The sequence below is a fragment of the Miniopterus schreibersii genome, assembly GCF_964146895.1.
Source record: "Miniopterus schreibersii genome assembly, chromosome: 3".
NCBI lineage: Eukaryota > Metazoa > Chordata > Mammalia > Chiroptera > Miniopteridae > Miniopterus > Miniopterus schreibersii.
This window is the reverse complement of record NC_138103.1, coordinates 61,636,631-61,663,462: the sequence shown is the minus strand read 5'-3', so window position 1 is coordinate 61,663,462 and position 26,832 is coordinate 61,636,631.

Below are 26,832 nucleotides of genomic sequence, written 5' to 3'. Positions count from 1 at the left end.
TTTCTATGAGCAGTTCATACCACAGGTGTTTTCAGGAGAATCTCTTTCTCCAGTTCACTAAGATGGAGTCTGATATTGCAAAACAATCACACTTCTTTTGTCACCATTAGCAAATTATTTAGTCCCTCAGAACCACAGTATTGTCATCTACAAAAAGCAGCATAATATTTCTAGGCACTACTTCTCTTTCACAGGGTTGTTGTGGGTTTTTAGTGAAATCATATGTGTGGTTATTAAAATGCTATATCTGCTTCATAGCTGGGTGGCTCAGTTGGTTGGAGTGTCATCCTGTAAACCAAAAAAAGGTTGTGGGTTCGATCCTTGGTCAGGACACATACCTAGGTTCCAAGTTCAATCTCCAGACTATGGGAGGCAACTGATAGATGTTTCTCTCTCACATCGATGTCTCTCTCCCTCCAAAAAATCAGTAAAATCAAATAAAATAATAAATAAAATAAAATAATAAAATAAAATGTTATATCTGCAAGGTGAGGATATTTTAAAAGTCTCCTGCTAAGCTGCAATATCTTAACTGAGAAGAGTGTATATCATCCATAATGACATTTATGGATAATTAATCCTCATCAGCTTCTTCTCAGAGATGAATCATACGCTTAGGTGATCTCAGGAGATGTCCATGACAGAAAACACAAAGCTAGGCATCAGAAGGATGCTCAGAATAGAGATGACAACAAAAGACATGGAGTGCTGAAGAACAAACTTCTATTTCTGGCCAGAATTACCGGGAATAGAGCGGGCCATGTTTTCACAGCATCCCAAAGTTCCTGCAATTTGGTGAAGGAGAGATGGTCCTTTGAACTCAAGTTTTAAAGAAGGCACATTTAAAAGGCACACGCAATAGAATAGGACCTTAAAAAAAATAATATCTTAAGCATTGGTACAATTACCAACAAGTTTTCTAGCGTTAAATGTATTCTGAACATAGATAGGACATTGCATAACACTTCCTCTCTAGCCAAACAATCAAGAAGCAAGTAATACAACTCTCAGACCTTTCGATGGCAGAATTACTGAACTCAGGGAGCATAAATGTTTCCTATACTGGGACCTCTAAAGTTACTGGTAACGTGATTATGGAAGATGTGTCATATGAACAAAAGCACCAACTTGAGAGGCCACAAGTCACTGATTTCCCTGTGAAAATATCAAATGTTTTACAGTTACTTGGCCAAGTGTATGCTTAAGTTAGGTAAAGAGTGGGAATTGTGATTTTTTTTATTTCTCTTGCTCTGCATTTATCATTAATATGTTACAAAGAAAATGAAGGTGATAGGTAAGGCAAAATACAGCCTTGATAGTCTTGATAGTCAAATTGGTTTTGATGAAGGCAACTGCTATTAGGGGATTTCCCATAAAGGGATTTAGCCCTTCCAGCCTTAGGCATAAGGAGCAGAAGGAATTCTTGATGTTGAAATAATTGAAACAAAGAAAAGAAGAATAGGGAGCTGCCCTGCCAAGTGAACGATTCGAAAGAGAGCCAAGTTTTCTTCAAGTCACTTATTCATTCATAAAATAAATCCACACAGCAATTATTAATTGAGCACTTGTGTATGTGCCAGGAGCATTGCCAGTGCTGGGAGAAAGCAGGAAAAAGTTGGAAGCTCACAGTCTAGTTAGGAAGACTTGTATCAAACAAGTAATTAAACAAAGCGCCTTGTGACTGGATAGACAATGGGATGTTGGAGAGAGAGAAATGGAAACACAACTGAAGCTGTGGATACTGCATTAACATCTTCAGCCTTTCTTTTCCCTCAGATTGCTATTTGTCTCAAATACTGTGATTCTGTCCCAGCCTTCCTTTGATTCTAACAAAAATTTTGGAAGGTTTAGATTGCATGTCAGAAGCTGAAGAAATTCCTTGGCTCAACATAGAATCAAGTGGTAGCTCTGATGGCCGCCAGAGTGAATCTCTCAAACTAATGCAACCCATAATCTGTATTGTTCTTCACTGTGATTAACCTTAAATGGTGCAGGTAAATCACTTTAATTCCTACTACTCAGACAGGGTCAGATTACCTTGCTCTTGTTTTTCTCTTTACCTCTTAGTTTAATTGACATCATAGTTCATGCTAGGAAGTCATCAGCGTTTCTCCTGTTTGCTACTGTCTGAAATTCCTTCAGACATGGTAGAGAAAGGGAGTTCTCCTTCCTTACCAGACCTGAAGCTCCTCTCCTTCACCCACAGATAAGAAACTTTTTTGCCTGGGGACACCACTACAAGTAGCCTCAGTTTAGGATGCTGTTTTTGTGGGGGTTTTTTGCCTCTGAGGCTCCCTTTACCCACCCAGAGAAACCACATGAGTAGGGGTGTCAGTCAGAGGGATCATGCCACAAAAAGTGTCTCCAGCCCAGGGAGCACTGTCCTTTCCTTCAGGGCTTGAGAATCTTCTCCCCAAGCTGGAGACATCAGCAATGGAGATCCCACCACAACAAGCACCTGGTCCGGGAAGCGCTCTTTGTCCCTACCTGCCTGGAGGCACCAGGCAGGACTAGCTGCGTAAGCTCTCTCTGCCCCTCAAGCAGCGTTGGCAGCCACCAGTAGGAGGCAAGTGGCACAAGATAAACCAAGGAGACCAACCTAGCACTGCAAGGGCTCTGAAAATTAGATTGCCATTGAAACCATAGCTCATGAAAGTAGACCTGGCAATATGAAGTCACTGAACTCACTGTGTAGCCAGAAAAGTAACTAAGTATTTTGAGATTCAAAAGAATTATAGAATGTACAGACCCTTGAAAAATGAAACTCAACTGTCTCCTCAGGTACACAGAAGTAGCACTTTCTGGGAATTAATCTTCTGCTGATCACCACTCTCCTTGCCCCACCCCACCAGCCCCATCCACAGGCCCCTCCAAACTGGGAGCCTCTGAGTGCGTAGGATTCTTCTGTCTTACTCATGATAAGATCTAGATGACTAGAACAGTGCCCGGCACATTATAGATTCTCTAAAATTTGTTAACAAAGTAACTAAATAAATGAAAAAATAATAAAATTGTGATTTAGATGGTGATTCGCATTTTGTTCTTCTCTGTATCTATATAAGAGTGAAACATGCAACCCATACATTATTCAGTAAGCTTGTGGCTGCTGCTTTTCATTTTTATCAAGCCCCAGGCAATTATGCTGTCCCGAAAACACGCATTAAGGGCCTCATACAAAAATCTGTGGATGTTTATCCCTAGGGCCGGTCAATGGTAGGTGACCTAGGGCAATCTTTGGAAGCAGTGGGCATGCTATTAAAACTACTACAATGTGGTTATGTACGTGGTAAATCTGCTGTCTTTATGGTTGCCTTCCTAACATGAGAAAGTATGTATTTTTAGACTGAAAAGCGGAGATAATGAAATGGTGAGAGAGAGGTCAGAATCTTCACTGACTTCTAATGATTAGCAAAGAGACAGTGAAAGTTCAGAGGTGTTCCCTCTGAGGCAGTGTTTTTCACCTCAGGTCAATCTTTGCTTCTTTGTGAAACCAAACTGGCTAATTGGTATCCTTCTCTGAAGGGTCCCCTGAGCCCAGCAAGTATCGAGGGCTCCCAGCTATCTAGCAATAATGGGGACAAGAGGGGAATAAATTATCGTTAAAGACTCCTTGTCCTGCAAGGCTGGGAGTTGGGGCCGTGGAAAACATCAAAATGTGCTGGGTCATTTAATAATTTACTTCCTGAAGTGAAAGCTCATTCTGATTGAACGTATGTTCTAATTAGCACTATGTGGGAAACGAATAGCACCACACTTCTGAAGGCACCTCCTTGAGCACTGCTGGCTTTCGTTTTATTGAACAGCTTTCCCTTCAGCCTCACTACTTTGTAGTTCATATAAATTGTATAAAGATAGCTATTCTTATAAATCTGATGCAAGGATTTCCCTCCCCCCCCAGGTTTGTTCAGTCACAGAATTCAGACACCTGACTGGAACAGAAGGTGAACATGGGTGCTTTGCAGATGATTCTTACTTATACATATGGCTATTATGTTGTACATTTTAACACTATAATTAATACTGTAAATTCAAGTGCTTTCCATATGGGGGGTGTTTTGTTGTTGTTTTTTCTACAAGTCCATGCAGGTTAGTTCTTACTTTACCATTCCATAACTTTGAGGGAAGGTACACTAATCAGCCAAAGAAGGACCACATGTCAGGTTCAAGTTGTATATGGTTAGGACTCTTTTGGGTGCAAGTAACACATGCCAGCTTAAACAATTAGGACAAATATTGTTTCATTAAATGGAAGGTTCAGAGTCAGGGCAAACTCCAATTTGATCAACGGCCCAATAATGTCACCAAAAACCTGAGTTCTTTCTTGCTCTCCTCTCTGCTGAATTCAATGTGAGTGGGCATCATCCAAAGGCTAGTTCCCCTACTAGTACCAAGAATGCTAACAGTGTCAATCAGGCCTTTATTCTTTCTTATTCTGTCCAGCTGGAGAGAGAAAGGGAGAAACCTTGCCCACAGGCAAGGTCTTTGCTATCAGCCTGGCTGAGCCATCTCAGGTGCCAGACCAATTACAGCTGCCAGGAGAATGCAGCCAGTTTAAACCCTCAATGACCAATATGGTGGCCATTAGCCACATACGGCTACTGAGATGTGGCTAGTCCAAGATGATACGTGAAAAAGATGCACTGGGTTTTAAAGACAACATGAAAAAAAACTCAATAATTTCTATATTGGTTACATAAGGACAATGCAATATTTTAGATATGTTAAATTAAATAAAATATATTAAAATCAATTTTACCTTTTTTTTTTACTTTTTAAAAAATGCAACTACTTGAAAATTTAGAATTACGTATATGGCTCTCTGTATTTTTATTGTACAGGGCTAGCTAACTACTCAGGATGCCCTCTAAAGTGGACAAACAAAATCCAGGGTTTTCTTAGAAAGAGGGAGAACAGGCGTTGGGTAAGCAAGCATATGGTCTACCATATCTGGAAAACTCTTTAATTACTCTATTGCTATTTTTATTCTAATTTCTGATTGGTAGGTGGAAAATCAGTAGATACAGGTGGCTTTCATCTGGGACAGGACATTTTCTCTGAGCTTCCAAACCTGCAGCCACGGTCCTGTTGTGAGATTGCAGAGATTCAAACACTTCTCGATTTCCCTGCAAACCCACTTCCAACCGGGAACCAAGTGGGATTCACCTCACAGTGGAATTCTCTTCCACTGCTTAGCCCTAAACAATTTTATTTTATTTCACATTCAGTATTTCTTTTGTTATTGAGGCTATGTGTAGCAATAGCACCAAATGTGTGAAATGGTTAACATGCCGGGAGGGACAGGGGAATCTTCGATGGAATGGAGCTCCTTACTGCCTCTCTCTTCTGTATCACTTCTCTTTCCCCCTTGTCTTGCCTGTCTTGCGCTCAGTAGGAGGGCTCTTTTCCACACTTATCTTACTGTGAGGTTATTCCTGTCTCTCTGTTGGATAGCAAATTGTGCAATTGTTCTAAGAGCAAGAATTATGGAGTAGTCAGGATGCCTGTAGAAATTAGTGAAGAAAAATCAGTGTGACTTCTCAACACCTTGCATGTTACAGTTAAGGTGCCCAGTCGTAAACTGAAGACTCTCCTTCTGGGAAAGTCCTTTGTCTCCCTCTCTCTTCGTTCAAAGACAGACTGCACTTTATTTTGGGGTCAACTACACGAAGAGCTGATGCTCTGCCGTTGCGCTGCAGCGCCCACTATAACCAGGGGTTGTGGTACTGAAATACTTCTGCAGCAGTCAGTCGGACCACCCTGGCTTCTCCCCTGCAGCTCTGCACTAAGGGGCCTCCAGTGTCAAAGTCCACTTTCAAACAACCCCATCCATCGTTCAATGTTTTGAACCTGCCTTACACTCTTGGTCAGTTTTCCTCTTAGAGACAGAGGAAAACAAAATGCGTGGTAGGAAAATCATGAAGGCGCCCAGCCGGGCATGGCTCAGTGGTTGAGCATTGACCTAGAATCCAGGAGATTAAGGTTCGATTTCTGGTCAGGGCACATGCCTGGGTTGCGGGCTGGATCCCCAGGAAGGGGTGTGCAGGAGGCAGCCGATCAATGACTCTTATCATTGATGTTTCTATCTCTCTCTCTCCCCCTCTCCCTTCCTCTCTCTTGAAATCAAGAAAGATACATTTTAAAAAGAAAGAAAATTATGAAGGTAACTCAATGCTTTCTCTTTGATGACTAATAATGAAAACCCAAATTATTTTTAAATGAATACATGCCAGTTAAAGGCCTCTCTTGACACATCTCAGAAGAGCAGTGAGCAGACCACTGAACCTGGTTACACAACAGTAAACTCCAGGCCCCATCCTGACCCCACCACCTGCGTGTACTTGGGACGGTGCTTACTTTCTCAGAGCCTCAGTTTTCTCATGAAGAAACATTAATAATGACAATTCCTACTTCACAGAGTTATGAGGATAAAAATAAAGCAACAGAATGTGAAAGCATCCAGCCCCATCCCTGGCACATCATCAAAGCTCAGTAAATTGTAGTCGAATGAAAATTTGAAGACCTGGAGAAAAACTGCTCGAAAAGACTTTTTGTAATTTTTTATTGAGGTAAAACATCACGCAGAAAAATGCACAGTCATTGTTGTTTATTTCAGTGAATTCTCTCAGATGAATGTGCGGAACTAGCATCCACATCATGAAATAAAACGCCATCCACACCCCAGAAGCCCCCTTTGCCTCCTTTCAGTTACCAGGCCCCACGGGTTCTGATGCCGAACTGAGGGTCTGGTTTAGTCCTATACATGCCTTGATGGGCTTTAACTCTGAAAAACAAACACACACACACAGAAAGAGTGTATTTAGGTGAGGTGTTCTCCAGGTTGGATAGAGAAGCTGTGGTAGGTCAAGTAGAGGAGAGTTAACGATTAGAACAAAATCGCTCACTCGCTCTGCAAATTTGTGTTGATATGCAAGTTTGTGAACAGCAACGTGATAGGGCTTATGGCATTTGAGGAAATGGTCCCCGTTCTCTAGGATTTTTACAAAAGGAGTAGCATTAACAAAATGGGGAAATCTGTCACCTGGGAATCAGCAGGCAGTCTGTCTGGTTTAGTGTGCTGGGAAAACACAAGCTTAGACTGGAGGGGTGGACTGGAGGAGGCCATGAGTGCCAGGCTGAAGGTATTGGTGGGCAGTGTGGAGCCAAGGATGGCATGGTGGAAATATTCTTGTTATGAAGGATGGATTGAGGAACACAGAGAATGGTCACAGGAAATTAATTAGGAGGCTTTGGGAAACAGTCTAAGCCAGTGGCTCACCCAAGCCATCCCAAGGTTTCTGCTTTAGTGAGTTCAGGATCTGAGAATCTAGGTTTCTAAGTTCCCAGGGTGCTGCTGTTGCTGCTGGCCTTGGTACCACACTTTCAGAATCCCAGATCCGAGCCAGCAGTTCTCAGCCTTCTCAGTGTAGTACCTGGAGAGAGTTTCGTTAAACATCTGTGCTCACGCTCCACTTCCAGCAGTCTAAGGAGAAGCCTAGGCAATGGTATTTTTTAAGAGGAATTACATTTTGTAACCAAGTTTGAGAACCACTCATCTAGATAGTGATTCTGAAATGTGGCTGCTTATCAGGATTACCCAGGGAGCTTATGAGTAGATCCTGGGCAGCAGCCCAGCACACTCTGATAAGGAGATCTGGAACGGGGCCCTGGCAAGGATGAGTTTGCTCCTCACACTGGTCACTCTGATGCGGCCAGTTTCTATAATGGCTTTTTGAGAGCCGCTAGTCTGGAAAGTGAAGTGAAGGCACACACCCTGGGAATGAAGCAGGAAGACTGGCAATAGCAAAGCTCCTAGGATTTGCCGACCAGCTGGACAGGCAGATCAGGGGCAAGGGACTGAGCGTGGAGAGTAGGTATCTATTAACATCATAAGAAAGCCATGTGTGGCAGTCAAGGTATTGCCATGAAAAACTGTTGGTTGCACAAAGAGCCACCACTTGAGTGAATTCTCTCCTTGCCGTCAGCCTGGTGCATCCAGATGCCCCGTTCTGTCAGACCTGACAGTCAGTGGAGGCTAATTCATGCGGACTAAGCCTTTGCAGGCTCACGTCTCTAACATGGATAGCAATTGATAATTTTTAATGAGACGGAATAATGGCCAAGGGAGCCAAGCCTTTAAATCCCCCCCTTGGGCAAATTACACAGAAAGCTGAATCATAATCAGGAAGCCGCTAGGTAGGCATGGATTCAGAGCAAAGGAGTTCATTGTGTAATTCAAACATTTGGAGGCGGCAGGCTGTGGGAACTGGGTGCATCCTTCCCTACACTGCAGTGCATATTGGGTGAGACTGAAAAGATACCCTCCCTGGTAGACACTCCCTAATGGGCACAGCCTATATTTGCCCCAGCGACTGCCATGTTTATGTTCTACTACCGACAGACGACAGACGAGTTAACCCATTGTTTCTTTACATATATGAATACCCTCAACCAGATAAGAGTCTCATCTTGCTCACCCATTGCGCTTCTTAAGGTGGTTTTATGTATCTCTTGCCTGAGCAACAATGTACTTAATAGTTCAGTTCTCAGAGGACAACTGCATTTTTCTTAATTTTTTGTTTCCAGGAGCGGTTCCTCAACTTCACTGTTGCCATGTACAGTCCATTTTCATTATTTTGACAATTTCATTTCATTTTTCATAATTATTGGGCTCTTTATTTTTCAGAACTAGAGGCTATTGTTTTAATTAAGACTTCTATTTTTGTTTTTTCAAAAAACATAATTACTGTCAGGATTCAAAGAGACCCAGTTAACCATGAGCATATGAAGCCTTCATACTCAGATCATGAAGCCATAATGCCCGGGTCACTCTTCAGCTAAGAGCTTCCTCAAATTGACGGCTGGCAACTGTCATTAAAAGGAAAAGAATCGAGCTCGGCATGTTTGCCTGCCAACCGAAACCTGCAAAATGATGGCAAGGCTCCCAACCATATTTCAGCTTCACAGTTATATTAAGAATGAAGCAGCTCGTGAGAGCCAGGAGTAGAACAAAGCATTCTTATCAGGCTTGATATAGATAACAAAAGAAATAAAACCAAACTACAGCATTTGGTTGACCTTTTGGGGAGGACTGTGGGGTGGGGATTGTTGAATACAGACTCTCCGAATGCATATTTGTCTCTTAGCAAGACACAAAGCCGCCTTTTGCTAGAGAGGGGAGAAGATGCAGGCGGGGAAGGTTCGAGTCCGCTTTCTATAGGAACAGATAGGATGTATCTTCTCTGACCTCCTGCTACTCTCCTATTTATGTCAGACCTTCTGCGTGATTGTGTTCAGATTCTTGTTTAAATCCAATTAAATCCGAGACTTGAGTAAACACACATGTATTTCATCCAGAAGATAATACTAAAGGATTTTGCATTTAGGCCAGAGCAGCTGTATCTTTTCTGCTATTTAAGATTTGTTCTTAGTATCTTTGGGGGGCGGGAAAAAAAAGACAATGTATTGGAAGTTTTAATTTTATACAGTGCCAGAGTGTCCCTTTTTTCTGGACTTTTTCATTTTTGGTCTAGTCCAGGCTGTATTAAAACACAATTTGATCTGGTCTTTCTCCTTCCAGGGGCTCCCTGTTGCCCACAGAATAAAATCCAGCACCCACTCAGATTGTTACACTCTGGTCCTTCCTTGTTCATCTAGCTTTGTATCCTGCCACTTGTCTTCTCACATAGAATATTCCATCAAGTCCAGACTTTTGCATTTTCCCTAACTTGGAGCTTTTTCACACCTGCACGCTTTACGGGCCTTATTTACCTTGCCCAAGACTGGAATTATACAGGTTCCGTAGGGTATATAAGAAAGAGGACACCAGCGCTGACCCACCTCTAACGTTACTGTCCCTGACACTTTGGTGTGTTTCCTTCCAAACATTTTGCTATGCATTGATACAATGAATATAAAATAAATGAACAAATATTGGGTTAAAAGCGAATTAGACTCTTTCCATTCTAGAACATATTGTGAATATTTTCCCCTTATTATTATTACCTACATGAACATGCCTCCCGCCACCCACCGGTAGCTGCGGTGTTGCAATATTGACCTGAATGTCACGATATTTCCCTGCAACAGCTGCTTGTCCCGATATTGTCCAGCAGCGTAGACACACGTCATGGTATTCCTGTCTTACATGTTTTTAAAGCTTGTTTTAGTCTCCTCTCACTGTCCTTTGACAGAGCAACTAAATCTGGTTTATCAAAGTACCTACTAAGTTTGAGATGTTAGACTGATTGGGAAGGAAAAGAGCAAAGCGCAGAAAGGAGCGTAAGAAAACAAACCTCTTGAGAATTTGGGATTTGAGCCTGGTTATCTGTTGTAAGAGCACTTTGAAGCTGCAGGAGAGTGGTCTTCAAACAGTAATGTATTCAGGAATTAATTACCAGGGGAGGTAAAAGTGCTCACTTCCCAGCGTTCCCCTCAGAGCTCCTGATTGAGGGGGTGTGGGAGGCTCCCAGGAATTGGCCTTTTTAACAAGCTCCCAGGCGGGCCTGCTGCAGGTTTTCTGAGCCTACGCCTGAGAGCCGGGCAGGCGGGAGGAGACTAGCTAATCCCGGAGGAAGGCTGCACGGGAATCCCAGCCCCCGGGGAGGGGGGGGGAGGTTATTCACGCTGAGCTGGTCTCCCAGACGCAGGAGCTGTAGGCCAAGGAGCCTGACAGAGGGGCAGGGACAGGAGTACTCCCGAGAAGGAAGGAGTGGGGCAATTACCACCACTTCCCCGGAGGTGGTTATTTCTCTGTGCACAGGAAAAAACTGTCCCTGGAGTCCCTTCTTCCTTTAGTGTCCCCCTAATTGGCTGTTGTGACTGTCATTCTGCCCCAAGGGAATTTAATAGAAATAAGGAGAGACAAGAAAAGGACTCCCTAATAACTTGGGGGCAGGAACAACAAAAGCTGGCTCATTTCCTCCAGCTTGGAGAGAAGCCCTGATGGGTTCCTTTCCCTACGGTCCTCTTTCACACCATCCCTGCGGCCTTTCCCCTCCCTCTCCTGACCATCTCCCCCACAGGGACCAATAAATGTGGGTGGTCTGGATAAGTAAAGCTTTATAATTACCCAGGGAAACTTCCAATAGCCCAGAGTTCTGCCATGAAATAATGCTGCGCTATTGCAAAGCGGTGATGCTATCAACACTCTTGCTGGACCACGTGCTCTTGGAGATTAAAACTAGGCAGAGGCTCTTTTAAACTAAGCATCTTTCCAAGAGATCAATTGAGTTATTTTGATTTTACTATCTGAGCATTATATGACATGCTTTAACAGTGTCGGCGACTTATCTTTCACTGAACTGAGTAATTTAAAGTCATTTCAGCAATATGGTGGTAGCCTAGTGATTAAGACTGACCGGCTTCCGTCCTAGTCCTGCACATCACTAGCTCTGCGACATGGGAGGTTACATTACATCTCTTAGATGCAGGTAGTGATCTGTAAAACTGAAATAATAATAGGACCCTGCTTCCAACACACACACACACACACACACACACACACACACACACACACACTTCAATGGATTTTTGTGACCATAAGATGAGACAATATATGTAAAATATTTCGCATTATTCACAATAAACCCACAATAATATTTGCCCCCATTGTTTTCAACTTATCACCCACCCCCAACCCCAGATTATTAATGTTTGATATTTTAAACCTAATATCTGGACATAAATTAGCAGAAAAACACAAGGAAAAAAGCAACAATGAAAAAAAAATGTTGCCTCTCTATTCACATTGGATTTCTAACGCCCAGAACACCCTGCAAGCAGAGCAACAGATGACTTCCATCCACAGGGAAGTTCACATAACTCGAGAAGCGAGCAGACATGTAACAAGATGAATCACCCAGCCTCCTACCACACACATTGTGAGATGCTCAATGTGGATTAGAAGTTCCTTACCAATAGTTTGGCCTCCACATCTCGAGTGGTTTTACATTTCCAGACTGCAAACAAATGATTACATGTGTGAAAAAAATTTGTAGTAGGCTGGAGGACAACTTCAAGTGAGCCAGAATACCAGGGGCCTGGGGCTCCGGCCTGCTCGCTCGGAGCTCCGTAGGGGAGAAATCCTCCAAGCATGGCCCTGCTGGCAGCCTCTCGTTCACAGGCAGCTTCCTCCTGGGTAAAGCTGCGAGCAACAGCCCCAGTCAGGGCGGAGTTACCAAGCAACACATCTCCCACTGAGGAATGCAAGGAGAGAAAGTCTGGATTCAAAGAGAGAGAGAGAGATGACCTAAAACAGCTCTGCTGAGCAGACCTAATGATACAGCCCACTATTCTCCTGTCAGTAATTTAACCCTCAAGCTAGTTCCCCTTTACCAGTGAAGCACAACCTCATGGAAATCAAGTTAGAAAGCACGCTCCAATTTTATAAAGTCACTTCAAGCAATATTTTTAAATGATTGCTGATCGATTTTATGCTACAGTAGCACCTCGTGGAGTGAATCGGATGGTGTTCGTCATCTCTCAGTTGGGTACCTGAATGGAAGAAAGCGGACTGGAATAATAGTTTTAGCAACTAATTTGGCTAATTTTTTGCTTTGGACTTAAAAATTGCTTTGTTGATTTTCATATTAAGTCATACATGCTTATGGCAAAAATTATTGCTTCTGAAGCAGTTAATGCAAAGGTCATAGCGAAGACTACGACTGGATCTGTGGAGCTTATTTTAAGAATACCAAACAGATCTGTCCATGTCTGCATGTTCCCTGCATATCCCCTGAGAAGGATACAATGAAACATTTTCTGGCTCTAATTCTTACTTTGATTAGCATTTATGAAGCATCGATTTGTGCAGAGAACTGCAGTTGATACAGGGGTTGAAGGGGGGAGACGGGAAAAGATACACCGAGAAATGACACAAGGTCCAACCACTCAAGAAGTACAGTTTCAGGCGAAGAGCTAGACTTACACATAGATAGTACAAGAGGCGATGGAAAGAGGAATGGGGGTGCTCTTCACCATGTAGCAGTTACGAAAGTCACTAGCTTCAAATTGCTGAGTTAGAATAGCACTGTTCTGACTTTTACTGGCACAGGACAGGAGAACAATAGAGGGAGGGTCTGAGAATTTGACTCCCAAGTAGACATGAGTGTGGGTCTGGCCGCAAGCCCTACTTCCCAGCCTTTTTCACATCATGATATGTACATATAAAGAAAACGTAAATTGATTTTTACAATTCATTGAGGTAAAAGGACTTGTGTTGGAGGACGGTGAGGCTCCAGGGAGCCAGGCCTTGCCTACCTGCTTCCAAGGCACATCTGTAGCCCAGCATACCCACTGGGAAGCTCTGCACATCTGAGACACCCTGCTCACATGGTTTTGCCCACCAGGGAGCCAGTCTGCCACATAATATGAAAGCACGCTGCCCCACACAGGTAAGTATGGTATGTGTGATGTGGCCTGCTAGCCAGGCAGCGGAGGAGCTGGGATGGAATCCCAGCCTGACTCCCCCTAGTTTACATGACCTTGGGCAAGTTAGCTCATTTCTCTAAATTTAGGAAAATGTCACTAATATGTAGTACCCTGCGGAGACATGTTGGAGCCTGAGACATTCCTATGTGCACTTATCAAAGTATCCTCCCATATTTTGAACCAAGTGGGGAAAAGCTAATAGAAGCTCTCCGGTGAAAGAACATGCCTGTACATAGAGCCTTGTATGGCCCACCATTATCAGCCCTAATAAACCTTCTGGTGGGGGACATGCTGATCAGGAATGACTGTCCATTGCCCAGTAGTGCAGGTTTGTAAACACAGCCTGTTTTTATTTACAATGATGTTTTATTGTTCATGGAATTGTTGCATTACTTTGATTTTTTTAAAAAGATTACGTTAAAATATTATTTTTGTTGAGTCCTGGGGTTTTATTGATACCACCTTAAATTTTGCACCTGTGGCGAGTGCATTACTTGCCTCACCCTAACCCTGGCCCTGGAAATATGGACTTTAAAGGACTATTATAATTAAGAATAAGGATTATAAAATATCTTTACAAAATCCTTACTTAAAAATAGTAACCGTTGGCATATGATTTTACAGAACACGCTTGCCCTGACCCCTGAAGCAGCAGCATGAGTGAGAACCACATGCAGTTTAGCAAACATGCTTGAAAGGACAGGCAGTAAGATCCACCATCAGCCTCTAGCATCTGCTCACCAAGGAAATGCTGATGATCCTTAACCAGCATGTGCCAAGGAAGGGTGCTGGCCCAGCTGGGATTTTCCTTCTAAGTTCTGGGGTCCCTCTTGTGTATCCCAAGCCAAACTACATGCCCACCTGTCACTTTAGACCCTAGTGATTACACTCAGATAGCTGTTAATCTTTGTCTGCACTAAAAATAGTCCTTAAGTGCTGTATTTATCTGTAGACTTCCACAAAAAGCTCCGATTCCCTCCCTTGTGTTCAGCAAAATGCTGGTGACCTGCTTGACTGACTGTGCTACAAGCCTCCCATCTCTCCGGCGGGTAACTCTTCCCAGAGGCAGGAAGAAGAGCTTCCTGCTCTGAGTCTGACCAAAAGTGCTCCCTGTGAGCAGCGCTTCGGGGGTGCCTGAACCTCTTCTTTCAGCAGCAGCAACTCAACAGCTTTCCTACAGAGCCTTCACATGCAATACTGTGAGATCTACAGAACATAACCCCCCAGGACATAACCCCCAGAATATAACCCCCAGGACATAACCCCCAGAATATAACCCCCAGGACATAACCCCCAGGACATAACCCCCAGAACATAACCCCCAGGACATAACCCCCAGGACATAACCCCCAGAACATAACCCCCAGGACATAACCCCCAGGACATAACCCCCCAGGACATAACCCCCAGGACATAACCCCCAGAACATAACCCCCAGGACATAACCCCCAGAACATAACCCCCAGGACATAACCCCCAGGACATAACCCCCAGGACATAAGCCCCAGGACATAAGCCCCAGAACATAACGCCCAGGACATAACCCCCGAGAAACGGCACCTGCCTCCGCCTCTGAGAGCAATGCCCGGTGAGCACAAGGAAGCACCGCTGTGCAGTTAGTCAGCAAACGCCGCAAAACGAGCACATGGAAGGCGGCTAACTGCCCCCTTTTATTCGGCAACACGGTGTCCAGCGGGACAATTCCATGGTAATTTCGCAACATTCCTTTCAGAGCGGGAAGGCAAATACATCGGTGTTGCCTTAGCTTTTCATTACCTTGGTTGTTCATAGAGTGCAAAAAACCCTCACCAAAAAAAAAAAAGGCAACAACAAAAAAACTAGCCTGTTAAATATTGAAGAAATATTAGTCATCAAAAGAGAAAGTGCTTATAAGAGAAAAGACTTGACAAAAAGTGCTATCTAGACACAGCACGGGGCGTCTCACGTCTCACGGATTTGCAGCCTGAATGCTAATATCTGCCGTTTGTCATTTCATCTGGTTTCGCAGAGGCCTTGGCTGAGAAATGCTCGTCCCCAGGGTTACGGCCCTTTGCCCGCCCCGACCACGCCGGGGCTCTGCGAGCCGAGGGGGAGCAAATGCGGAGCAACGTTAGGGGCTGATTTCGTTGGCACGTGGAGGCATCTCTCTCCCTGAGCTCTCAGGTTTGCCACAGTCCCACTCATTTTACTCGTCTCACACCCTGGCTTTTCTCCGTCTACCTTTTCCTCTTTGTGTAATGAAAACAAAATGCACTACACGATGCCTCTGGGTTCCCCATTTGCTTCTTTAGGTTTTAGGTCACATTACAATTGATGCATATGTCTATAAGCTATTCTAGCAATATAGAAAGAGGGAAAGTAAAAGGGTGAAAGTCATTGATTGCACTGGTGTCGCGGCTCAGATGGCTGCGGGTTGACCCCTGCACCAAGAGGTTGCTGGTTTGACGATGTTTGTCCCTCATATCAATGTTTCTCTCTCTTCTTCTCCCTTCCTCTCTCTCTAAATACCAATTTTTTAAAGTCTTTAAAAACGTACTGATAATCTCATCAGCAAAAAATAACCACAAGTAACATTTCAATGTAACATCTGCCAGATTTTCCCCTGCCTCCCTCTCCTCATTTATTTAATCTCTATTTTCTTCCCCCGCTTATTTGAAATGCCACTAATATTATATAGCAAATTCCCAATTAGTCTTTGGTTTGTTTCTAGACTCAGTTCCAGTACTTTTTCCATACCGACTCTCCGAGTTCTGAGGGCCCTTCAAATCCTTCGGCCTGTGAGTAAAGGTGAGCGCAGTGAAGAGGGAGGTTGCTGAGGTGCCAGGCCTCCCTGTCCGCCCTTTCCTAAACCAGCTTTTATCTTTTCACATAGATTTGGGTCCCTGTGTCAGATTTATTTAAAGAAAGAATTATGAGGAGAATATACAATTAAAACCTCACATACTTGTATTCTGTTTCATTTTTTCCTTGTCAAGATGTGAGATTGTGATTGTATGCATTTGTGATGTGACTACATTGATGTGACTGTTTTAAAGTGAGGATGCTTCTGCATGGCCTAAAAGGCAACCATTACGTGTATAACTCATACGTGAGCATAATATAAAATAGATGTTCTCATCTCGTTCCTGAGCCATCCCTGGGCACGGGTGTCCTCTTACGATGTCCCCTGCTGATGCTTCACTCCATCCTAGGGAGAAAAGAGGGCTTCTCACAAGGTCTACGTCCATTCCTGACAGATCTGACCATCCACCAGTGGTGTGAAATTCAGACATACCCCTAAGACTGGAGGTCCCCATAACAGTGGAACCTGGCTTGCTACCCAGAGACTACCCACCTAACACTATTTGTCTTGCTATAGCAACCGCCGCCATGCAAAACATGAAACCAGTGTCCCAACTGCTCATCTGCCTTTATAGGTCAGGGACAGATCACCCCCCTGTTGTCATGCCCACCTCCCTCACTTTTCCACACTCTGTAAGGAAACCCTTTAGGCCTCACCATGACTCATTTCTGCTCCAAGAGTAACCATTGCCCAGGACAGCTCAGAGTAGAATTATTTTTTCTGGGTAGGGAAAAATACCCACTCTTATCAACCAGGATGCTTAGCCTTGCCTCACATCCAAGAAAGAAAATAACGAAAAGGTTTTACATTGGTACGTAATATATATTTTGAAGGTAGATTATCTGTTCCACTCATGAATACTTCATCCCATGAGCAAAGGAAGCAGAAAAGTCTGAGGCTTCACCTGTGTATTGAGTGGTATGCCTTTCAATAGTTTGATTTCTCTCTTGACTTCATTTAAATTTAATTAATAAATTATCCGAATGTTTACTAATGGCACTTATTGAAGATCTAAAAGAGATACACCTCTGTTTCTGTATACATGCTCATTATTCTAAATGTATTTAAATGAATGTAAAGTAGGTACTATGAGAGAGCAGATGTGGGGAGGAGGGATATCCAGACATTAAACAAATCGCTAATATTTATTCAATACTTTCAATGACATATGTGAATTACGTTAAATTTATAATCATAGTTAGAAAAGGTAGGATACATATATTCTTGGAGACTAACTTATAACAGGTTTTTGTAATATTTTATCAAATTGATATGACTGTAAAATTAATACACATGTAATTTTTTAAAATCTCAATAGTATTGTATTGAATAAAGTAAGAGTTCCCCATTGTGTAAGAGTTAGAGATAGAATAATGATTAAGGATGTCTTGGGTACAAATTATTTGGTATTAAAAAAAATGTATTTTACACTTTTGGAGGATCATTTTGGTGTGATTATACAAAAATATCCCAGATCAGACGTCTACACCAAAACCACACAGTTTTAATTGCTATAGTTTTATAATACAATTTAATGTCCGTCAGGTGAAACAGTCACGGATGCTCTTTTTTTTTTTTTTTTTGACCCTCAGTATTTTATTGCTGAATCTTACTTGTTTATTCTGCCAGATACACTTTAGAATAACTCAGTCAAGAACTAAATTAAACTCTGACTTTATAGAAACAGTATTTTTGGCAACTAAGAGAAATGACCAAATTTAAAGGCATGATTTTTATTTTTAAATTTTTTTAATTTATCTTTACTGTTGAGAGTATTACAGGTGTCCCATTTTCCCCCCCAATTGACCCCCTCCACTTCGCTCCCACCCTCTCCCCAGGCCTTCACCCCGTTATTGACTGTGTCCATGGGTTACGCATATAACTTCTTTGGCTAATCTCTTCCCACCCTCCATCCCCTTCCCTCTTTCCTCTGAAATATGATCGAATGTTGCATGTGTCAATGTCTCTGGATCTATTTAGTTCATCAGATTCTTTTGTTCATTAGCTTCTTCTTAGAGAAGGCCCTTCAACATTTCCTGTAGTGCTGGTCTGGTGGTGATGAACTCCTTTAGCTTTTCCTTGTCTGAGAAGCTCTTTATCTGACCTTCAGTTCTAAATGATAGCTTTGCTGGGTAGAGCAATCTTGGTTGTAGTTCCATGTTTTTCATCATTGAATATTTCTTGCCACTCTCTTCTGGCCTGCAAGGTTTCTGTTGAGAAATCAGCTGACAGTCGTACGGATGCTCCTTTGTAGGTAACTAATTGCTTTTCTCTTGCTGCTTTTGAGAGTCTCTCCTTACCTTTAACCTTTGGCATTTTAATTATGATGTGTCTTGCTGTGGGCCTCTTTGGGTTCCTCTTGTTTGGGACCCTCTGTGCTTCCTGGACTTGTAAGTCAATTTCTTTCCCCAGGTAGGGGAAGTTTTCTGTCATTATTTTTTCAAATAGGTTTTCAATTTCTTGCTCTCTCTTCCCCTTCTGGCACCCCAATAATACGAATGTTGGGCCTCTTGAAGTTGTCCCAGAGGCTCCGTATACTATCTTCCTATTTCTGGGTTCTTTTTTCATTTTGCTCTTCTGGTTGGGTGTTTTTTGATTCCTCATGTACCAAATTGCTGATTTGATTCTCAGTGTCCTCTATCTACTGTTGATTCCCTGTAAATTATTCTTCATTTCAGTTCGTGTAGCCTTCATTTCAAATTGGTACTTTATTATGATATCGATTTTCTCAGTTATTTCCCTAATAGTCCGCTTAAACACCCTTATAAACAAAATTCTGAACTCTGTATCTGTTAGCTTGCTTGGATCTATTTCATTTAGTTCCTCTTCTAGAGATTTCTTCTGTTCTTTCCTTTGTGACAAGTTTCTTTGCCTCCACATTTTGGCTGCTTCCAGGTGTTTGTTTCTATGTATTAGGTAGAGCTGCTATGTCTCCTGGAATTTGTAGAGTGGCTTTGTGTAGTAGGTGTCCTGTAGGGTCCAGTGGCTCAGCCTCCCCAGTCACCTGAGCTGGGCCTTCTAGGTGCTCCCCTGTGTGGTCTGTGTGCATTGTCCTGTTGTAGTTGAGCCTCGGTTGCTGTTGGCATCGCTGAGAGGAATTGACCCCCAGGCCAGTTGGCTGTGAGGACCAGCTGCAGCTACAGCCAAAGAGCTGCTGTGCTGGAGACACCCCTATGGAGCAGGATTTACTTCAGTGGACCCTTGGTGTTCACCAAGTATGCCCCTTGAGTGTGGGTTGTAGGGTTGTAATCCAGCGTGGTCGAGTCTGACCACCAGATGCACTGTCTCTGGGGCCTCCCAGGAGGTGGAAAGTCAGCCTCTGCCAGTGCCTTGCTCAGGGCCACCCAGCATAAGCTACACAGGAAACCGTAGTTGGCTGCTACTTGTGCTGGGCTTGGCGGTGTCCAGGAGAGGCCCAGCTATGAGCCAGTGCAGCTGCCACTAGTGCCAGGCCTGGGGCCGCTTATCAAGCCGTATGGGGCCCGCTGCTGCTTGTTTGAGAGATTTTAGGAAAGTCCTAAGCATGAGGCTCGAGAGGCCACTTGCACAGAAAAGCCCCTGGAAATGGCCTGGATGAGCTGCAGGTGGGGAGGGGCGGGGCCTCCGGGAATCACGGGGCGGGGCCAAAGGCATGAGTCAGGTGCTGGTGATTCAAACATGGCGCCTGCCTGCCGGCTGTGTGCGGGGAGGACTCGCCACAGGAGCCATGGCCTCCGCCAGCCCTTCTGCCTGGGAGGAAGCCGCCCCTCCGCCTCTCGCCCGGATCTCAGGCAGGTTAGTTCCTCCCCGAGTGTCCTGGGTCCTTTCAGGCTGCTGCCCGGCGCTGGGCTCAGAGGGAGCATCCGAGTGAGTCTGTGCCGGGCCCTTTAGAGGAGCTGCTGGGGCTCCCGCAGCCTCCGGACCCTCAGGGACAGTCCCCGCTGGTTTCACAGCCGGGAGTTGTGGGGACGTCCCTTCCCGGCCCTAGAGCCCTGGGCCGGGGGCCTGATATGGGGCTGGGACCCCTCACTCCTCTGGGAAACCTCCGCCGCCGAGATGTCCTCCCGGGTTTAACCTGCTGCACCAGGTGTGGGCCCGTGATCCAGCCCCGATCTGCGCGCGTCTCTGCCCCTCCTAGTGCTCTCGGTGCTTCTTCAGTCCCCTGGTTGTGGGGCTTCTGTGCAGCCAGATCTCAGGAGGCTCTGAGTGACGGTGGTTCTATATTTTAGTTGTGATTTTGAGGTGGTTGGGGAGGCAGCGGGTGCAGCTGTTACCTGTGCCGCCATCTTGATATCCTTGTCCAAAGGCATGATTTTTAAATGCAACTCCTTTAAATGCTATAGCATTTTTCTTCAGTGGGTGTCCCAGAAACTATGTCGACCTTTGATGCCTAACATTTGTCCTCGTTGTAAATTAGAATTTTGAACGCAGTTGGTGGTTCGTTCTATTTTTACTCTGTTTTTCCCTGGGGAATTTCTGAAAGGTGTGAGCATGTTGTCCTGATCCATCAGCACCTCGTGAAGGTGAAGTGTTATTGGATCATAAGTTGGCTGCTGCTGGCTTAATAGGAATCGTATGGTATAAGCTGTTGTTAGGGAAGAGAGTCAAGTTGATGTGGGAAATAGGGAAAAGCTTTAAATTCCACATTAGGAGGTGGGCCATTGAAGACTAATTTTGTTTTTCCTGCAGGTTATTGTATGGTATTTCAGAAAATTTATTCAGATGTCTCTATACACAGTTTCTAGCTGGCAATGTAGGCTCACTACCAGTTCTCCCTCTCCTCCCCTTTACCTTATATTGTTTTAGGTTGCTATGAATGGAGACACACTCAAGTTACTCAGGTTACAGGATTTTATTTTAAAGATGCATTGTGAAATGAGGAAACTCTAAGCTCTCTCGCGTTAGAAGTAACAGAGAAATTTGAGATGGGGTATTAAGCACAGGATGCCTACTGAAATAAAAATGACAGAAGGTAACAAAAGAGTTTCATATTGGTATATATGATGTACTTGGAAGTATAAGGTATCTGTCCTACCTATAAATACTTTGCTACATTAGTAAACAAACAGAAGGGTGCGTTTTCTGAGAATTTATTATATATCAAAATGATCTGCCTCTTAAACACTTTGATTCCTCTCCTCACTTTACCATGGTTTTATTCATTTATATCCAATTAATATTTGACTTTTCGCTAATAGCAGCTGTCTATTCAGGCCTCAAGGAACTAGAATAGGGCTGACAGAGTGGCATTCCTCCTCTCCTATGTCATCCTACTGGTGACTCCAGTTTTGATGCTTTCTGTCCTGAGGCTGCTTAACCACTCTGACTAGTCCTCTCTAGTCCGTTCTCTTGCTTCTGGGCATCTTCTTGCTCTTGGCACATGACATCTCCCTGTTGCCTTCTTACTGCCCATATCCCTCATCCTGGGCCACTTTATTCTGCCAAATCGCTCTGGGTATCTGGCATTCAAATTCAACGAGAGAGAATCTGATTAGTTCAGCCTGTCACCATTCTTACTGAAAAGCTTTTGTCGTAGCCTCTAAATGGGCTGCCTTTGTATCAGACATCAGCCTCTGGCCCGGCTCACTGTGACCAGCACAGGGTCATCTGGCGGAAAGCATGAGTCTCTGTGCCCAGGGGATCCCCCTGCAGCTGCTTTTCTCAGAAAGACACCAAGCGTAGGGCAGGCCTTCAGAGTGGAATGGCCTGTGCAGTATGGGAAAGTTTTAGATTTTATTCACGCTCACTAAGAGGTCAGCCCTTGTACTGCTACCAACACTGGTCTTGACATTGTTCATTGAAATGACAGAGCCCCACAGAATGCAGCTCAAAGGAGCACATGCTGGCAACAGAGATGTCTTGGCCTTTACCTCTCTAGTAGCATCAGTGAGGGACTTCAGCCAGGAACACATAGATGCTGGTGAGTGAGATACGTATGTGACCTATGTTTCCCAAGTCATAGCAGCCTGGGGATAGGACATGAATCGCAGCAGCCAGATAGAATTTGTCAAAGTCCACCCTTTTGTGCTCAGAAGGAACAGCTCCCTCCCTCAACTTTTTCACCAATGGAGATTGAGGCTCCCAGAGGGCTCCAACCCCCCCCCCCCCCCCCGCCCCGTGGGCTGAGCACTAAGCCTCTTGACTGCCATGACATGTCTGAATTCTGTCCCTCTTTTGTCTTGAATTCTTGTGATGAACACCCTGGCTGCAACTGATGCCAAAAACAGCAGCTGTGCCTCCCGCCAAAACCACCACCGCAGCTGCGTTCGCTGCTGCCACTGGCTTCCGGACCAAGACCACTCCTGCCTGCAGGAAAAGATGTCATTGGATCCACCAAGTGTAACAATGCCCAGTGTCAAGGTCACTGACATCCAGCCACAGCTGCAGCAAACTCTGCTTCCCCTAAGATTGCTGCTTGCATTGCCAGTACCCTGTCACTACCTCAGTGCCACCCCTGGTGCCTGTGAGCCTGATGTCTGGACCCCAGAGACATCTAAGGGAAAACAGCATTTGCACCTTCCCTTTTCTTTTATTAAAATTTTATCTTTTACAAACTTGGTCATGAGTTCATAGGAGCTGAGCCAGGGCATAATCTAGGTGAGAAACTGTGCTCAGAACCACCCGCCCTTCCAATATCAGCCCACTGGCTGCTCTGCTTCTTTTTCATTTCTTTGGGATGAGTTCTCTCCCACAAACTTCTTGGACCCTCGTGTGTTTTGGAGTAAGATAGGCCTCAGCCATCCTGCAGTTTCAGGGTAATTGGCTGCACTTTTTAAACATGATTAAGTAATTTGGAACTCACTCAGGCTAACAGAAACAGTCTGTGAGCATGTGCTTGAGGAGGTTTAGGGATAGCCTACTATGTACGATTGGTGTGGAGAGTTATAGTTTTATCAGCTCCCTTCTTCCCAGTCAGAACAAAGAGAAGGCGGGCAGTTTTCCTGGATTTCAGAAATGGGAAGACCAAGATGGGATTTTCTCCATTTACTTAACATCATTCAGAAGAAGAAAACCCAGAATCTGGCAGACAAAAATATCCCATTCACTACAAACGTATAGTCTTTTTTAGCGTAACTATCACTTTATACGTCACCATGACCTGAGCAGAATATTTTCTCAAGACCATCCAAGTATTTGCTCTGGTATTTTGATGTTAACCAAGACATGCCTGTGGACTATTAACTAGGTTCCCTTGAGCATTAGTAAGTTTGAGGTGGTATGAATCAGCTAAGTAGACATGTTATTTAGACACCTGGGTGTACAAAAAAGAGAAGACTGACCTACAGATATAAGTTGGTAAGTTTCAGCACATAGATAAAAGCAAGAGAAGGGATGAAATCACCAGACAGAGGGGAGAGAGTGTGTGTGTTTAGAACGGAACTAAGCCCAGAGGAACTCCCGTATCTGAAGATTGAGTGGGAAAGAAGGACCTGGCCCAGAGAGGAAGGAAGACTAGAAGAGTGGGGGGGTCATGGAAAGCAATTTAGGAGAGCTTTTTAACCTGGAGGGAGCGGTCAGTGCTGTCCAGCGCCCCTGCATGATTCAAAAGTATGATTTTTTTCAAAAAGTTAAAAAGATGACTTTTATAAAAATACAAAATTTACATAAGTCAAAGAATTTGTTCAACTCATTAACTAAGGAGGAAAACAATACAATATTAGGACTGGTTCAGAGAAGAACATGAAGACCAGAGATTAAAATTGTCAAGGGCATGTTAAAATTAACTTACTAAACAAACAAACAAAAAGTTTATTATCCTACAGGGCAATAATCTGTAATGTTTGGGGTTATCTTTTCTACCTGAATGGAAATCACTTGCATCTATTCTAAACCAAACTAATTCAGTGCAGTAGCAGGAATCATTTTCATTTCTCTCAGTCAAGAATCACTTGCTTTGATATCAGATTTTTTTCTACAAATTAATCTCTACCTTTCTAAGTTGCAAAATAGCCTAGTCAATGAAAACTTAATCAAAGGTGCATACCGCTATAGAATTATATAATACCCAGTTGAGTTAGGCCGTGCCTACCACTCTGCTGAAAGGACACCCAGTAATCTCTTTTAGCTATTTCCGATTTTTGGATAATTTTTCCTAACAGTGGTCATGTAAGAGGAGAACTCAAAGTGTCCATTGCATGTAGTAATATGGAAGTCACTGGTAACTTTAGCAAGAATAGCTATAATTGACTGGGGGCAGCAGTGGAAGGCAAACTGGATAAGCTGAAGAATAAATGGGAGGCAGGATAATACACACAGGAGTGCAGGTGATTTTTACAAGGCTGCATCCGGAGAGGAAATGGGGCAATAGTTGGAAGGCATGGAAGACCAGGGATTTTTTTTATTTTTAAAAAATTAGAATGACTAGACATGTAAGTCTCTCCTGTTCACAATTTCTTCTTGTATTTCATTTCTGAGTCTTCAGATGCTCTGAAAAGTTTTGTGTTGTCTGCACAAGTCCCCTAGCAGTCATCGTGGAGGAATTGACAATGCAGTATGAGGTTAGATTGCTTCGAGTGCCCTTGTGCCACAAATTCCATCAAGAAAAGTGACAACATGACCCTGCCATCCTAGGCACTGTTCATTAGACCAAGAGTGAGTTTCTGACTCAGAAAGATACTATACATAGATTGGCCAATAACCAGTGAGGTAGCCTGGCATAAGAGCCCTCCCCAGCAAGGTTAATACCAACCACCAGAACCAAAAGATCCCTCTTGGAAAACTTGAGAATGAGATATAGAGGGAATGAGAAATTGGAAATGGGAGAAGAAGCTGAAAGACACAAAGAAAAAAGAAAAGACGTGACCATAAGGAAGTGGAAATCTACAGGTAGAAAGAATTTGAGGGGTGGGGAAATAGTGGCAGAGACAGCAGTGGCAAAGAAAGAAAGAAACTGCATTACAAGTATGGTGAGGTTGCCTGGGTGGATAACAGTAGCCGAGAGTCATGAGCTTCTGAGGGGGGCCCTACCAGAATTTCCCTTGTCTGAGTCCCCAGAGATGCTATTGCAGGCATGATGTTAGAGGTGCCATGGTATCCTACTGCTTAACCGGAAAATATCTTAATCAAGTACTTTTGATTCATCATGTTTTCTGAACCAAGAATCTTTACTATATGGTCTGACAATGAAATTATGCTTATGGCCCTGAATATATGAAAAAAAATAAATGCCAAGAAATCCATCCTCATGTTTAGCATTGGACCCAGAGTTAGCTTTCTGTATAATATTGAGTAAGGGTACTCTGTACTTACTGATCATTTTCTATTTTCTAGTTTTAGAAACTTACTCAAACTGAACTCTTTACTGAGAATTACGGATACTCTTGATTCATAAACATCTTTCTATCCCTAAATTCGAGTCCTTGTTTATGATACTTACTTTAAATGGGAAGTTAGAGAGACATCACTTAGTTTCTTTAAAAATAATAATTTTTCTTAAACTATAGAGAATGTTTCTTTTGTGAAAAAAAGTACGTATGCTGTCTTTTTTATTTCCCCTGGGGCTATTAAACACTGTGGTAGTCCCTATCAGCAGTGTTTATGCTTCTTGATTTTGTTTATTTAGATGCCTGTAGAGTGTAAAATTATGGGTTTGGTGGTTTGTAGCCAGAATTTGCTTCCCTACTTCCATCCTTGCTTTTACTTGATTTTTTTGGTATGTTTTTGTTTTCCTCTGCAACACAGATAAAGAGTATTTAAACTCCCCAGGGAGCCCTCCACAGATTGATAATTGGGGAGAATTCCTCTCCGTTTTGGAGCTGCACAATTTTATATTCAAGTTATATAAAAGGAGCATAGCTTGGGTCAGGCTGCGGGTTGGGCTTGCAATGTCTATAGCTTTTCCATACCAAGGTTGTTCACCTGCTTGCCCCTCACCTCTCCCAGAAGCAATCCTGTTCTCCTTTTAATTTAGGAAGCAATTTAGGAAGGCCAATTGGCTCAAAGTTGTGGAAATATTAGTTCTCCATGCTGTATACACTACCCAGCCTATAGTCATGTAGTAGCCTTCTCAGCTATCATACCGACTGTCATGGTATCACAGTGCTTGTGTTCAAGTAAGCCTTATTTGACTTAATAATGGTTTCAAAGCTCCAGTAGTGATGCTGGCAATTCAGATATGCCAAAGAGAAGCCATAAAGTGCTTCCTTTAAGTATAAAGGTATACAGTACAATAGGTGTTTTGAGAGATACATTCACATAGCTTTTATTACAGTATATTGTTATAATTATTCTATTTTATTATTTGTTATTGCTGTTAGTCTCTTACTGTGCCTAATTTATAAATTAAACTTTACCGTAGGTATATATGTATATAGGGAAAAACATAGTATATATAAGTTTAGTACTATGCTCAGTTTTAGCAATCCACTGGGGGTCTTCAATTTTTCCCCTTTGAAGCATTTAGGAAAAATAGGTCCATTTGTATGTACTTAATAATAATTAAGATCTTTTTTGTATTATGAGCTGTTATCCCACAAAATTCAACTTTTTCCTTCATGTATTTGTTAGTGATTGGTTGATCCTGGATCCACAAAGAAGTCTGAAGTGGTTTAAAGGAAACACATTCAGACTCCATCCATTATGTG